The following is a 13,840-nucleotide window of genomic DNA, read 5'->3' on the forward strand; positions in this document are numbered from 1 at the left end:
CTGTGCACATTATCCTGCACATTTAGCTTGCTAGCCTAGTCTGTCATTTCCTCATTGGATTTTTGGTTGTCATCTCCCTTCTTGTTTATTCCTAGTTTAAAGCTCCTTGACTGGTGGGTCATCTTATTGGCAAAGACTAATGCTTCTGATTTGTCCTATGTCTGTTGTCCATTGATTTATATCTAAAATGTGATACAAAAGTCTGATAGTAAGTATATAAGGTAGTAAAAAGGGAACATTTCTCCAGACTTACTTTTTAATCAGGAGTTCCATATTTCTGATCTCTCAAAGCTATCTTACTGTTCCCCCCCAAAAAAAAAAAAAGAAACCCTTAACTCACTGCTCACTGTCCCTAGTCCAATATAATGCATGTTCTTGGACTCAGCCACATTTTGTGGTGATTGCTCCTATAGTCTTTCAAGAGTGTGGTGGTTTTACTCAGGTGGGCGGCCGAGCTCCACCACAACCGCTCTCTCACTCCCCCTCCTCAAAGAGGAACGGGGAGAAAATACAATGAAAAGGGCTCAAGGGTTGAGATAAGGACAAGGAGATCGCACAGTTAATTATCATGACGGACAAAACAGACTCAGCATAGGGAGATAGTTAGATTTATTACCTATTACTAAGGAGCTAGAGAAGTGAGAAACAAAGGAAAGAAACCAAAAGCACCTTCCCCTCCATCCACCATCTTCCACCTCGGCCCCCCGAGTGGCGCAGGGGAACGGGGGAATGGGGGTTATAGTCAGTCTATAGCGCTTCTTCTCCGCCACCCCTTCTCAGTCACTCTTGTCCCCTGTGCTGTGGGGTCCCTCCCACAGGATGCAGTCCTTGCTGAACTGATCGGGCGTGGGCTGCCCACAGGCAGCAGCTCTTCAAGAACTGCTCCAGATATGGGTCCATACCACAGGGTCCATCCCTCAGGAGCAAACTGCTCTAACCTGAAGCAGCAGCTTCTGCCAGGTCACCTGCTCCTGCGTGGTCTCCTCTCCATGGGCTACAGGTCTGGCCCGGAATCTGCTCTGGCAGGGGTCTTCCACAGGCCACAGCCTCCATCAGTGCAGGGCCATCTGCTCCACTGGGGGTCCTTCACAGGCCGCAGTCTCCATCAGTGCAGGTCCACCTGCTCCACTGTGGTCTCCTCCACGGGCTGCAGCGTGGAACCCTGCTCCACCGTGGTACTCCATGGGCTGCAGGGGGACAGCCTGCTTCACCATGGTCCTCACCACAGGCCGCAGGGGACTTCTGCTCCGGCGCCTGGAGCACTTCTCCCCCTCCTTCTTCACTGGCCTTGGCGCCTGCAAGGCTGTTCCTCACTCCTCTCACTCTCCCAGCTGCTGTGTGGCGCAGCGTTTTTTTTCCCTGTCTTAAATATGTTCTCACAGAGGTGCAAAACAACATCACCTATTGGCTCAGCTCTGGTCAGCAGTGGGGCCCTTACAAAACATGGGGCAGCTTCTAGATCCTTCTCACAGAAGCCACCCCTATGGCCCCCTGCTACGAAAACCTTGCCACGTAAACCCACTACAAAGAGTTCCTTCCTAAAATCACAGTATGACTCTATCTCTGTTCTTTCACTGGATAATAAAAGGAATTACTTGTATGTGTTTATTGCATGCATACATAATAGATATGACACAATATGAATTATAATATAATAAATTGTTAATATATAGCAATATGTGTATATTATGATATGTATGTATGAAATTGTAATATGAATATATAGGTACATAGATCTTGATACAAACATGTAAGGCATTGGCGTCCATCAGTGCTGGTCAATCTTTAAGCACTGCCTCCTAAAAGCACAAGATCAGGCGATTCCAAAATATCAGAAGGCAGGCAGCTGGGGCAGAAGGCCAGCCTGGCTGACTAGGGATCTTCTACTGGAGCTTAGGCGAAAAAAGAAAGCGTACAGCCGCTGGAAGGAGGCTCAGGTGACAAGGAAGGAATACAGGGATGCTGTTCGTGTTTGTAGGGAGAAAATTCGTGTAGCCAAAGCCCAACTAGAGATGAAGCTGGCCATGTCTGTGGGAGACAATAAAAAAGGTTTTTTTAAATATGTGAACAGAAAAAGGAGAACCAAAGAAAACATAGGTCTGCTACTAGATGGGAAGGGTCTCCACATAGACAATGACATAGGCAAAGCAGAGACGTTTAACGCCTTCTTTGCCTCTGTCTTCAACACTGATGATGGGCTTCGGGACCCAGGGTACCCTGAGCTGGAGGACCATGACGGTGGGAGTGACAGACTCCCAACCGACCCTGAACATGTGCGGGATTTGCTGCTCCACCTGGATCCATACAAGTCCATGGGTCCGGATGGGATTCATCCCAGGGTGCTTAAAGAGCTGGCAGATGTCATCGTGGGAACTCTCAATTATTTTTCAATGGTCTTGGGAATCGGGAGAGGTCCCATTGGACTGGAAGCTGGCAAATGTTGTGCCAATTTTCAAGAAGGGTAAGAAAGAAGACCGTAGCAATTACAGGCCTGTCAGTCTCACGTCAGTGCATGGTAAAATTATGGAGAGGATGATCCTTGAAGTTATTGAAACGCACCTGTGGGACAATGCAGTCATTGATCCCAGCCAACATGGGTTCGCGAGGGGTAGGTCCTGCCTAACAAATTTGATTTCCTTTTATGATAAGATCACCCATCTAGTCGATCAAGGGAAACCAGCTGATGTGATCTTTTGACACGGTTTCCCATAGGATCGTACTGAACAAAATGTCCAGCATACAGCTAAACAAAAACATCATACGATGGGTGAGCAATTGGCTGATGGGCAGGGCTCAAAGGGTTGTGGTAAATGGGGCCGCATCTGGCTGGCGGATGGTCACTAGTGGGGTCCCTCAAGGCTCCATTTTAGGGCCAGTCCTCTTCAATGTTTTTATAAATGATTTGGATGTAGGACTAGAAGGTGTTTTGACCAAATTTGCCGACGACACCAAACTTGGAGGAGTTGTGGACTCGGATGAGGGTGGAAAGGCCTTGCAGAGAGATTGGGACAGATTGGAGAGTTGGGCAATCCACAGCCACATGAAGTTTAACAAAAGCAAGTGCCGGGTCCTGCACCTGGGATGGGGCAACTCTGGCTATGCGTACAGACTGGGCGACGAGATGCTGGAGAGCAGCCCCACAGAGAGGGATCTGGGGGTTGTGGTTGACAGCAAGTTGAATATGATCCAGCAGTGTGCCCTGGCAGCCAGGAGGGACAGCCATATCCTGGGATGCGTCAAGCACAGCATCGCTAGTCGGTCGAGGGAAGTGAGTGTCCCACTCTACTCTGCGGTGGTGCGGCTTCACCTCGAGTACTGTATGTGGTTCTGGGCACCACAATACAAAAAGGACATGAAACTGTTGGAGAGTGGCCAGAGGAGGGCGATGAAGATGGTGAAGAGCCTAGAGGGGAAGACATATGAGGAGCAGCTGAGGTCACTTGGCCTGTTCAGCCTGGAGAAGAGGAGGCTGAGGGAGGACCTCATCGCAGTCTACAGCTTCCTCGCGAGGGGGAGAGGAAGGGGTAGGCACCGACCTATTCTCTGTTATCACCAGTGACAGGACTTGCGGGAATGGTGTCAAGCTGAGGCAGGGGAAGTTTAGGCTGGATATCAGGAAGAGGTTCTTCACCGAGAGGGTGGTCGCACACTGGAACAGGCTCCCCAGTGAAGTAGTCACTGCACCAAGCCAGTCTGAATTTAAGAAGAGATTGGACTGTGCACTTAGTCACATGGTCTGAACTTTTGGGCAGACCTGTGCGGTGCCAGGAGTTGGACTTGATGATCCTTATGGGTCCCTTCCAACTCGGGATATTCTATGATTCTATGTACAAATGTAACCAACTAACTCTTGGAAAGCCAAATTTGTAAGATAAGTTTTGAATTTATCTTTAAATACTGTTAGATTCAATAATTATTTTTCTGTGTTGAGAATGTACTGTTACTGTAACTAAGCCTAACATTCTATTAATGAGAAAGCTATGACTTAATTGATGATTAACATACTTTTTATTTATTTGTCATTACAGAGTGCAGCTGTTCCTCAGATAGGAATTTCTGAAGTGTCTGAGGTTGATCCCACTGAAAAAAAATATTCTTTTTGTTAAATAGTAAACTGGAATAGAGAGAAAAACATAACAGGTGATCTGTTTGCATCAACCTGTGAAGCTTAAGAAGATTATCTGCTTCATCCAAGAACAATATTTTCAGGATGCCTTTGTATTTCCAACCTGGATGTCATTGATGCAAGAATTACCGTGACATGCAAGATCTATCCCTGATAAAATGAGGTATCACTCTGTTAGTTGCCTAGGAAGGTATATTTTTCCCACAGTGCCATTTGCCTTTCAGTAACACTGGAGTCAAGGGTAATGATATAGTTTAAAATGATTTGGTTAAGGGTTTCCTCAGTAAATGGGAAATATGAAAGAGAGATTTTTCAGTGACTTACATATTTCAGCCAGCAGCCTGATAATAGTCTTGCTTGTGTTTGACTTACCTCACATGAAAATGTCAACAACTAAATAGACTAGAGCTGCCTCATCCACTTTGTGCTATAGGGCTATAAAGACAGACCCTATTTGCCATCTGTCATTGTGTTCATCTCAGACTGCTCCAAGTTTAGGGTTGCACCAGCTCTGATTTAGTTTCCAGACAAACTGTAACATAAACAGGGCAGTTTCCCATTCCCATTTTAAAGGTACCTTAGTTTCAACATTGTCAGCATTCCAAAAGCAGTTTCTACTGTCTCTAGTAGACAGGGATTTCCGAAAAAGTTCAGTCAGTGTACACGATGAATTAAGTGTCTCTAATTCTGAATAAACAGTATTTCCTGTGTAGGAAAGTATGTACTAGAATCTAAAGGCACCAAAGTATGTCCGTATAAGCAAATCACGTGTGGCCTAACTTCTTAAGTCAAAAGGGAAGCAAGAGATGAAATGATGATAGGGCATGACGGCTCTTGAAAAAGAAAGCAATTAGCTTGACAAAGACAACAATTAGTTTGTATCCTATGTAATGGAAGACAAGCTTGAAAAGTTGGTTTTAACAGAACAATGATAACCTGAAAAGTCAAAGAGACAGCAGAAAATAATGAAAAAAATCACTAGTATGACAACATAACATACAACAAATAAGATTTCTGATCAGAAAGTCATTAAATATAATAGTTATAATGAGGTACATTGGTATGAGTCAGAGACTTCAAATTATTTTTATAAGGGGTTATTACTTACATATATTGCTAATAGTAAAGAAATTATGACTACGTGATTACTTGGGTGGGGGAGTGAGTGGGGCTTTTTCACCAGCAAACATTGTTTGTCCACAGGAGAATTGCTAGTAGATTGCTTAGTGACTGATCTGATCACATGCTGCAGGCATCCTTCCTTCTTTCAAACTGATAAAAGTAAAATGACTAAGCTACTTTATCAATGGGAGAGAGATACCCTGATTAAGAAAATAAAGGGAAAAGAAAACATGAACATAAATGTGGAAAGGTGGAAGTGAGAAGTAACAGAAACAACCTAGTAGTATTAATATAAATGGTTATGACTAATTCTGTTCATTACCCTGACTCAAATGTACCTGTGCTCTCATGGAAATCTGACTACCTACACAGCCATACCAACACTTAGGAAAGCAAAAATCTAAGTATCATAACGTGCATTTATTTAAAAATGTTTGATGACTCTGAGATACAGGATTTGCCAGGGAATCTCTGCTTTCTGTATCTGACCATACTTTATCATGCATAATTATTACTTTTTTGTGTTAAAAAATCTTTTTTAATTACCTCTTATTTATACGCAGAGCCATTTATACACATATTCATTTGTACATATAAATAAAGTACTTCTATTTCTACTTTCCAATACAGGATCAGTTATAATTTGTATTAAATAAATAATAAGGACTGTTATTTGCATAATGTGCATCTTAGCTACTAAGTAGGTGTTTAGCATATTGAATACTGTACAAATAGCGTTTTTTAATTTTTATATAGAAAGATTGAGTATCAGATCAGTTATTGAATTGAAAGAAGAGAGTGATATGTAATGGAAGGCAGTAAGGATAGCTTTTCATTGACTGACTGAATCTGTTTCTATATTAAAAAAATTTCTGTTTACTACTCTGAAACTTAAGAGTTATAACTATAGTTCTCCAGTCTGGCCTATGATTAATGAGTTCTATCCTCAGCTGTATTAAAGAATGGAATGAAAACTTAATGGCCAAAGAACACATATATCTTCAAATATAACAAATAAAACTAAGAGATAAAAGGTGTCCAAGTTGTTCACAATTCCCTTGATGCTGATATTTTTAGAAAATTAAGTACACGCACACATACACAATCAATAGTTGTACATCTTGTAAGACATTCAACCAGCTCTCATTCTCATAGCTCAGATAGTTAAGTAAAGGTTGGAATACAGATACTCTGTGTGTCACTAAGTTAAAATAATACAATGAACTAAGGAGAAATAGAACATAAGCTGAAATCCCAAAGAGGAAGGTGAAAAAGGGAGAAGCAAAATGAGCATTTGTTCAGGATGGATCTATAGTTGAAATTGTAAGAGAAAAATCATATTGCTAACTTGAGATATTTATCTTAGAAGTAAGCTTCTCTATTCTCCTTTGTTGTTATGGAACATTTCTATATATACTTATACACACACTAGACTATTTAAGGTTGCTGTGATGGGAGTGTTTAGAAGACAGACACATCAAGCTGGGCATTAACTTTGAAACAAAATTTTGCTAAATTCATCTATTAAGAGCATACATTGTGCTCGTGTTGAACTGTTACACATGATCTTCTGCAAATAAAAAAACTCCTGGTCTTTACATTTATGTCCCAAATTAGTTCTTGGTATACAATATCATGGATCTGCTGTGATGTAGTCAGTGAAGATAGGAAAAGCCCTTGATAGTTTTTAGTCACTGAGGTTGAGGCTCTTCTGTCAGAACTGTAGAGGGCTGTCTTCTTTCTTATTTTCCTTGGTTATACTTGATGGGTGCATGCTATTGCCCCCCTCCCCAGAAGGGAATGTACCACTTCCTCCTGAAAGTTCTTATTTGTATGTTTGTTTTTGCTTTGTTTTGCCTGTTTCTGTGGGCCAAACTTTTACATATTGAAAGGAGGAAATGTAGCTTTCTCTGACTGAATGACATTCTTCTATGACATTTAGAGTCCATTAAAATAGCAATAAAATCGAATGCTGAATGTTTGAAGTAAAAGAAAAGAACACATCACCCTGGAAGAAGTAAAACCAAGAGTGAAATGGACAAAGGTACTCTTCATATTAGTCTTCTGGGTTGGCTGGGATTATTTATGTTTGTTTTTCCACATTTGCTCTTTGCTCAAAACATTGCTCAGTGATACAGATTGGTTACCATGGGCCATGATGCTAATGATGGAAAAGGCCAGGCAACCCCCATGCTCACGTTAGCCTTTGCAGTCTTTCTAGCCTAAAGGTAGAACTTTTAAAATTGTATAGCCCCCTTTTGAACTCTTACATATAACAAAAAAAAATGTTCAAGAAACAGTGACATTATTACAATTAAGATATCTTCAATCATAAATATAGTTTGTTTTTCAGTCATAAATATAGTTTGGAGATGTTTTTTGTTTATAAAACAAAAAACACAAACGGTGTTTTACAAACCACCAAAAATAATAAATGTTTTTCAGAGGGAGAAAACCAAGCACACAAAACTTAACTAAGTAGCCCAAAGTCACTTACAGAGCTAGAATCTGAAATAAGAACTCCTAGACACAGGTCAATGAACAGTGGTGCAACCTGCCTCTATTTTAGTATGGTAATCAAGATGATATGACTCCCTTAAGAGTTCCATTTTAATTTGCCCTGCATGGATAAAAAGCAATTTAAACTGAGAAATAACACATGTCTTATTTCATATAAATAAAAAATGGAATATAAAGAAGGTCAGAGAAATGACTCAAGCAAAGAAAAAAATTGTCGCTGAAACAGAGGTGAGCTTTCAATCCAGAAAATGTTGCTATTGTCTTATTGATTCCACAAAATGGGGGGGGGGGGGGCAGGATTCAGAAAGGATAAAACTATTGCTTTACATTTCCAGAAAACTTAAACAAAAAAAAAAAAAAAAAGAAAAAGTCTTTATTCTTCCAGTCTTAAAATAGATGCATCATTTAATAAATAGTTATCTTGTCATTTAAATAGCAACCTCTTGAGTATATTTTAGCTCCAAATTACTCTCCTAAAATACGCTAGATGATAAACTTTGTTCCATATATTCCAAAGAACAATTAGTTAAGCTGAAAATATACTTACATGCATGAAATGTGAATGGATTTCCAATCTATGATTTTACTATGTGGAGAAACAAAAATAATTATAATAAAAAAAATCTGTAGGAGAAAAGAAAGTGTAAAAGGAAAGGGAAAAAATAAGAAAGAAAAAAGAAAAAAATAGAAAAAAGGAAAAATGGAAAAAAAAAAAAGTAAGATGAAGAATCAGAACCACTCAGTCATGAACACTGAATTAACCATGCTATTCAGAAAAGCAGAGAGGCTAAACTATGGATGATATGGACTGGAATGATTAACAGGGAGCTGGGAACAAAAATGGAGAAAAGTAAGATGTGAATGGGAGGTAAGCTGGAAAAGTAAGTTTTTACACATTATGAACACACACAAAAAATTATGCTTTCTAGAGTATTTAAAACATCACAGGTGTGTAAGCACTAAGATTTCTCAGCCTTGCTTTAGCTCTATGAAACTAAAATATGGCAAAAAGGATCATAATTTTATATATTTTCTTCTAGAAAAATCTCCTAAGTACAGTGGAAAAATAAAGCTGTTTCAAAAACTTCTTAGACATGTTAAGGCTGAAATAACTGGCATATTGTTTGAAAATAAACATGGAATCAATCAAATAAACAGGTATTTTGTTTTGCTTTGTTTTCACATTATTACCAGATAATTTTATGAGAGAAATTAGTGAGAAAACGTAATAGTATTCCTTCCCTAGTAGCTATTCATCATCTAGTGAATATGTGAGGCCATAGTGATTCACAGGACACCAAACACAAATTAAAGTCTTCATGCTGAATACCTGGGAGCTGCACATATTCAGGAATTTAGGAGATCAGAATGCCAAAATACAGAATGTGGGTGCTTAGTTTCAGACACAAAGACTAAGTATTTGTTCAAGATCATACCAATTAAGAATCATTTCTTAAAAAGATGATCATAAATTAAGCAAGAAAGCTAGACCATGAGCAAAGAAGCCAGCAAGCAATCTACTAGGTTCTGGCTTGTGCCTGAGAAGCACATATTAAGACTGAAATCATGAATGAGTTTACCTTGTGGGTAGGAAAAAAAAAAAATGCAGCAGGTTTTAAAATTACTCAAATACAGTAAAGTCAGTATTTAAAATAGCTCATTATCTAATCCATAAAATCTCTCTCAGTCTTTCAAATAAGCTGATAATGTCCTTTTGTCTAGCAGAATCAGACTACTTTCAGTATTGCAGGGATTTAAGTGCACTTGGCATTCAGTAGAATCAGACAGAGGATATTAGGGGACAAGAAAAAAATATTTTTATGACAGTCTCTTACATAAGGCTTTGCAAATTTGACTTTCTGGATTACCATATTCAACTTTCTTGAATGAGGGGAATTATCTCCTCTTTAAGTTAACACATCATGAGCACTAGGAATAATATATTTGTTATGGTAGCAGTGCATTGAAATGGCTTATGCTACGTTTATCTTACAGCAGTAAATTAATGTCTATAGCTGTTTAACTGGAAAATTAAGTGTGCTAATTTCCTGAAGAAGGACTTAAGGTGACATTTTTGATTCTAGTATGGATAGTGGAGAAAGAAAATAGCTTATGTAACCTTATTCTCAGATGCCTTGATTTTCAGGAATGGAACAGTTTGAAATCCTTCCATGACTTATCATCTTTCAGGGGAAGATAACTGTTATTCCAAGACAGTCTTTAGATTTACCTCTGTGCAGACTCAAAGGCTCACAGTAAAAATAATACCTTCTTCTTCTACTTTCACAGAATCACAGAATCATCTAGGTTGGAAGACACCTCCAAGATCACCTAGTCCAACCTCTGACCTAACACTAACAAGTTCTCCACTAAACCATATCACTAAGTTCAACATCTAAACATCTTTTAAAGACCTCCAGGGATGGTGACTCAACCACTTCCCTGGGCAGCCCATTCCAATGCCTAACAACACTTTCAGTAAAGAAGTTTTTCCTAATATCCAACCTAAACCTCCCCTGGCGCAACTTTAGCCCATTCCCCCTTGTCCTATCACCAGGCACGTGGGAGAATAGACCAATCCCCACCTTGCTACAGCCTCCTTTAAGGTAGCTGTAGAGAGCGATAAGGTCTCCCCTGAGCCTCCTCTTCTCCAGGCTAAACAACCCCATCTCCCTCAGCCGCTCCTCATAAGCCTTGTTCTCCAGACCTCTCACCAGCTTCGTCGCCCTTCTCTGGACTCTCTCGAGCACCTCCATGTCCTTCCTGTAGTGAGGGTCCCACACAGAGTAGTTTTGGTGCACATAGAGACATACCAAAGAATCATAGAATCATTTAGGTTGGAAAAGACCTCTAAGATCATCTAGTCCAATCTGTAACCTAGCACTGCCAAGTCCATCATTAAACCACATCACTATGCTCTATATCTACATGTCTTTTGAAGACCTTCGGGGATGGTAACTCAACTGCGTCCTTGGGCATCCTGTTCCAATATTTCACAACCCTTTCAGTGAAGAAATTTTTTACTAATATCCAACCTAAACCTCCCCTTCCACAACTTAAGGCCATTTCCTCTTTTCTTATCACTTGGTGTTTGGGAGAAGAGAGCAGTCCCCATCTCTCTACAGCCTCCTAATATCAGTCATATGGCAAGAGAAGACAAAGCTAATATTACAATAATCAAGCTGAAAGAAAAAAAAAAATCTTGCAAAACATCTTCTTAGCAACATTCAAATAATTCAGTTGTTTTAAAACTTCCCTCATAATAAATAAAAATCACTGAGAAAAAATGCTAATTGATTCATTTAAGCATATTCTATCCTTTTAATCAAATTTAATATATATTACACAATGACAATCCATAGAAGCTATAAAACTCACTAGAAGAAAAAAAAATCCAATACTTATAAAATATTAAATAAAAAGCACTTAAGTTAACTAATGTTCTGTGTAACAGAAGTCACATAAATAGCCAAGTTATAAAAGTTTCTGTTATTGAAACAGGTTCTACTGCAAGAGGTTTAAAGTATAAAATAACATGAAAATCTCATGGAGACTTTATTTAGATGTGTGATGACTGTGATGCTTCTCTTGCACTTAGGCAAATGAAGAACAACCTTACCAATAAGTGCAGCATCAGAATCAAGGCCAGTAATACTTTTCAGAAATGATTGACTTGTTCATTTGGAATATTGCATATTGGAATACTTCCACTCTCCTTTGCTACCACATTTTTTTTCTCTTCATGCACACTTGACAGTCTCCTACACCCACCATCTTCCCACTCATCATTCACTGTCTTAAGAAACAGATAAATTTTACAAGAATTAGCAACGTCCTACACGTAGGTTTCTCTAATATGACGTCTAACTTCATTTTGCTCTTATTCCTACATGTTCTTGTATTTATTTGATGTTAATATTATCCCCAGGATCCTTAGATTAAGGAAATCTTTTTTGTTTCAACTAGAACAGGTTGTACTGCCAGTAACACTGAAATGAAAGCAAGAACCATTCTTTCAGCGGCTTTACAAGAACATTCATCTTCTAAATGGCCTGGGGAATCTGAAAAGGCAAGTAGCGTATACTACTACTGTAGTGTAGCCCTTCAAGTAAGAGGTCAGTGGTCTTAGTCCAGCTAAACAACTCCTGAAGACAAGAAAATTGAGAAAGGAACATATGAGATTACTACCTTATGTCTGTATTGCCAGTCCTCCTTTTCTGCCAGCATTTATGAGTCTTATTCCTTACTATTCACACATATTAACATTCCAAGACAAGACATTATTCTAAGGTCCCTAAAAGCCCTAGGAGCATGCTAAATTCAACTGAGGATGAATAACACGAATATGCATGTAAGTGTGTTTCTGTGCATACATGTGCATGTATACATATAAATGTAACAAATTAGGTGTATGCTACTGGTAGATAATCATAAGGGTTTGCGTTCTACAGCCATTCTCCTCATGCCTAAGGAAGTCAGGATAATGCAAAAGGCTGAAGGCATTATATCCCAGCCAACATGGGTTCGCGAGGGGTAGGTCCTGCCTAACAAATTTGATTTCCTTTTATGATAAGATCACCCATCTAGTCGATCAAGGGAAACCAGCTGATGTGATCTTTTGACACGGTTTCCCATAGGATCGTACTGAACAAAATGTCCAGCATACAGCTAAACAAAAACATCATACGATGGGTGAGCAATTGGCTGACGGGCAGGGCTCAAAGGGTTGTGGTAAATGGGGCCGCATCTGGCTGGCGGATGGTCACTAGTGGGGTCCCTCAAGGCTCCATTTTAGGGCCAGTCCTCTTCAATGTTTTTATAAATGATTTGGATGTAGGACTAGAAGGTGTTTTGACCAAATTTGCCGACGACACCAAACTTGGAGGAGTTGTGGACTCGGATGAGGGTGGAAAGGCCTTGCAGAGAGATTGGGACAGATTGGAGAGCTGGGCAATCCACAACCACATGAAGTTTAACAAAAGCAAGTGCCGGGTCCTGCACCTGGGATGGGGCAACTCTGGCTATGCGTACAGACTGGGCGACGAGATGCTGGAGAGCAGCCCCACAGAGAGGGATCTGGGGGTTGTGGTTGACAGCAAGTTGAATATGATCCAGCAGTGTGCCCTGGCAGCCAGGAGGGACAGCCATATCCTGGGATGCGTCAAGCACAGCATCGCTAGTCGGTCGAGGGAAGTGAGTGTCCCACTCTACTCTGCGGTGGTGCGGCTTCACCTCGAGTACTGTGTGTGGTTCTGGGCACCACAATACAAAAAGGACATGAAACTGTTGGAGAGTGTCCAGAGGAGGGCAACGAAGATGGTGAAGAGCCTAGAGGGGAAGACATATGAGGAGCAGCTGAGGTCACAGTATCACAGTATCACAGTATCACAGATTTCTAGGTTGGAAGAGACCTCAAGATCATCGAGTCCAACCTCCGACCTAACACTAAGTACTCCACTAAACCATAACGCTAAGCTCTACATCTAAACGTCTTTTAAAGACCTCCAGGAAAGGTGACTCCACCACCTCCCTGGGCAGCCCGTTCCAATGCTTAATAACCCTTTTGGTAAAGAAGTACTTCCTAACATCCAACCTAAAACTCCCCTGTCGCACCTTTCGCCCATTCCCCCTCGTCCTGTCACCAGGCATGTGGGAGAACAGACCAACCCCCACCTCTCTACAGCCTCCTTTAAGGTAACTGTAGAGAGCAATAAGGCCGCCCCTGAGCCTCCTCTTCTCCAGGCTGAACAAGCCCAGCTCCCTCAGCCGCTCCTCGTAAGCCTTGTTCTCCAGACCCCTCACCACCTTCGTCGCCCTTCTCTGGACTCTCTCGAGCACCTCCATGTCCTTCTTGTAGCGAGGGGCCCAAAACTGAACACAGTACTCGAGGTGCGGCCTCACCAGAGCCGAGTACAGGGGGACAATCACTTCCCTAGACCTGCTGGCCACACTGCTTCTTATATAAGCCAGGATGCTGTTGGCCTTCTTGGCCACCTGAGCACACTGCTGGCTCATATTCAGCTGCATATCAACCAGTACTCCCAGGTCCTTCTCTGCCAGGCAGCTTTCCAA

General features: G+C 40.8%; 1 long non-coding RNA gene across 4 annotated transcripts in view; it reads left to right on the forward strand.

Moving 5' to 3' along the window:
• Positions 1-12,095, forward strand: part of LOC310896129 — a 32,679-nt gene extending 20,584 nt beyond the window's left edge. The window contains exons 3-6 of one of the 4 annotated variants that reach the window (XR_014581207.1): positions 4,029-4,289; positions 7,191-7,292; positions 8,809-8,926; positions 11,735-12,095. This is a non-coding gene — a long non-coding RNA (uncharacterized lncRNA). Of the gene's footprint in view, positions 1-4,028; positions 7,293-8,808; positions 8,927-10,057; positions 10,077-11,734 lie in introns of those variants that run through there. The other 3 variants (XR_014581209.1, XR_014581208.1, XR_014581210.1) reach the window with 3 other exon arrangements.
• The last annotated feature ends 1,745 nt before the right edge of the window (positions 12,096-13,840 follow it).

This window comes from Anser anser (genome assembly GCF_964211835.1).
Source record: "Anser anser genome assembly, chromosome: 3".
In the NCBI taxonomy this organism is placed as follows: Eukaryota; Metazoa; Chordata; class Aves; order Anseriformes; family Anatidae; genus Anser; species Anser anser.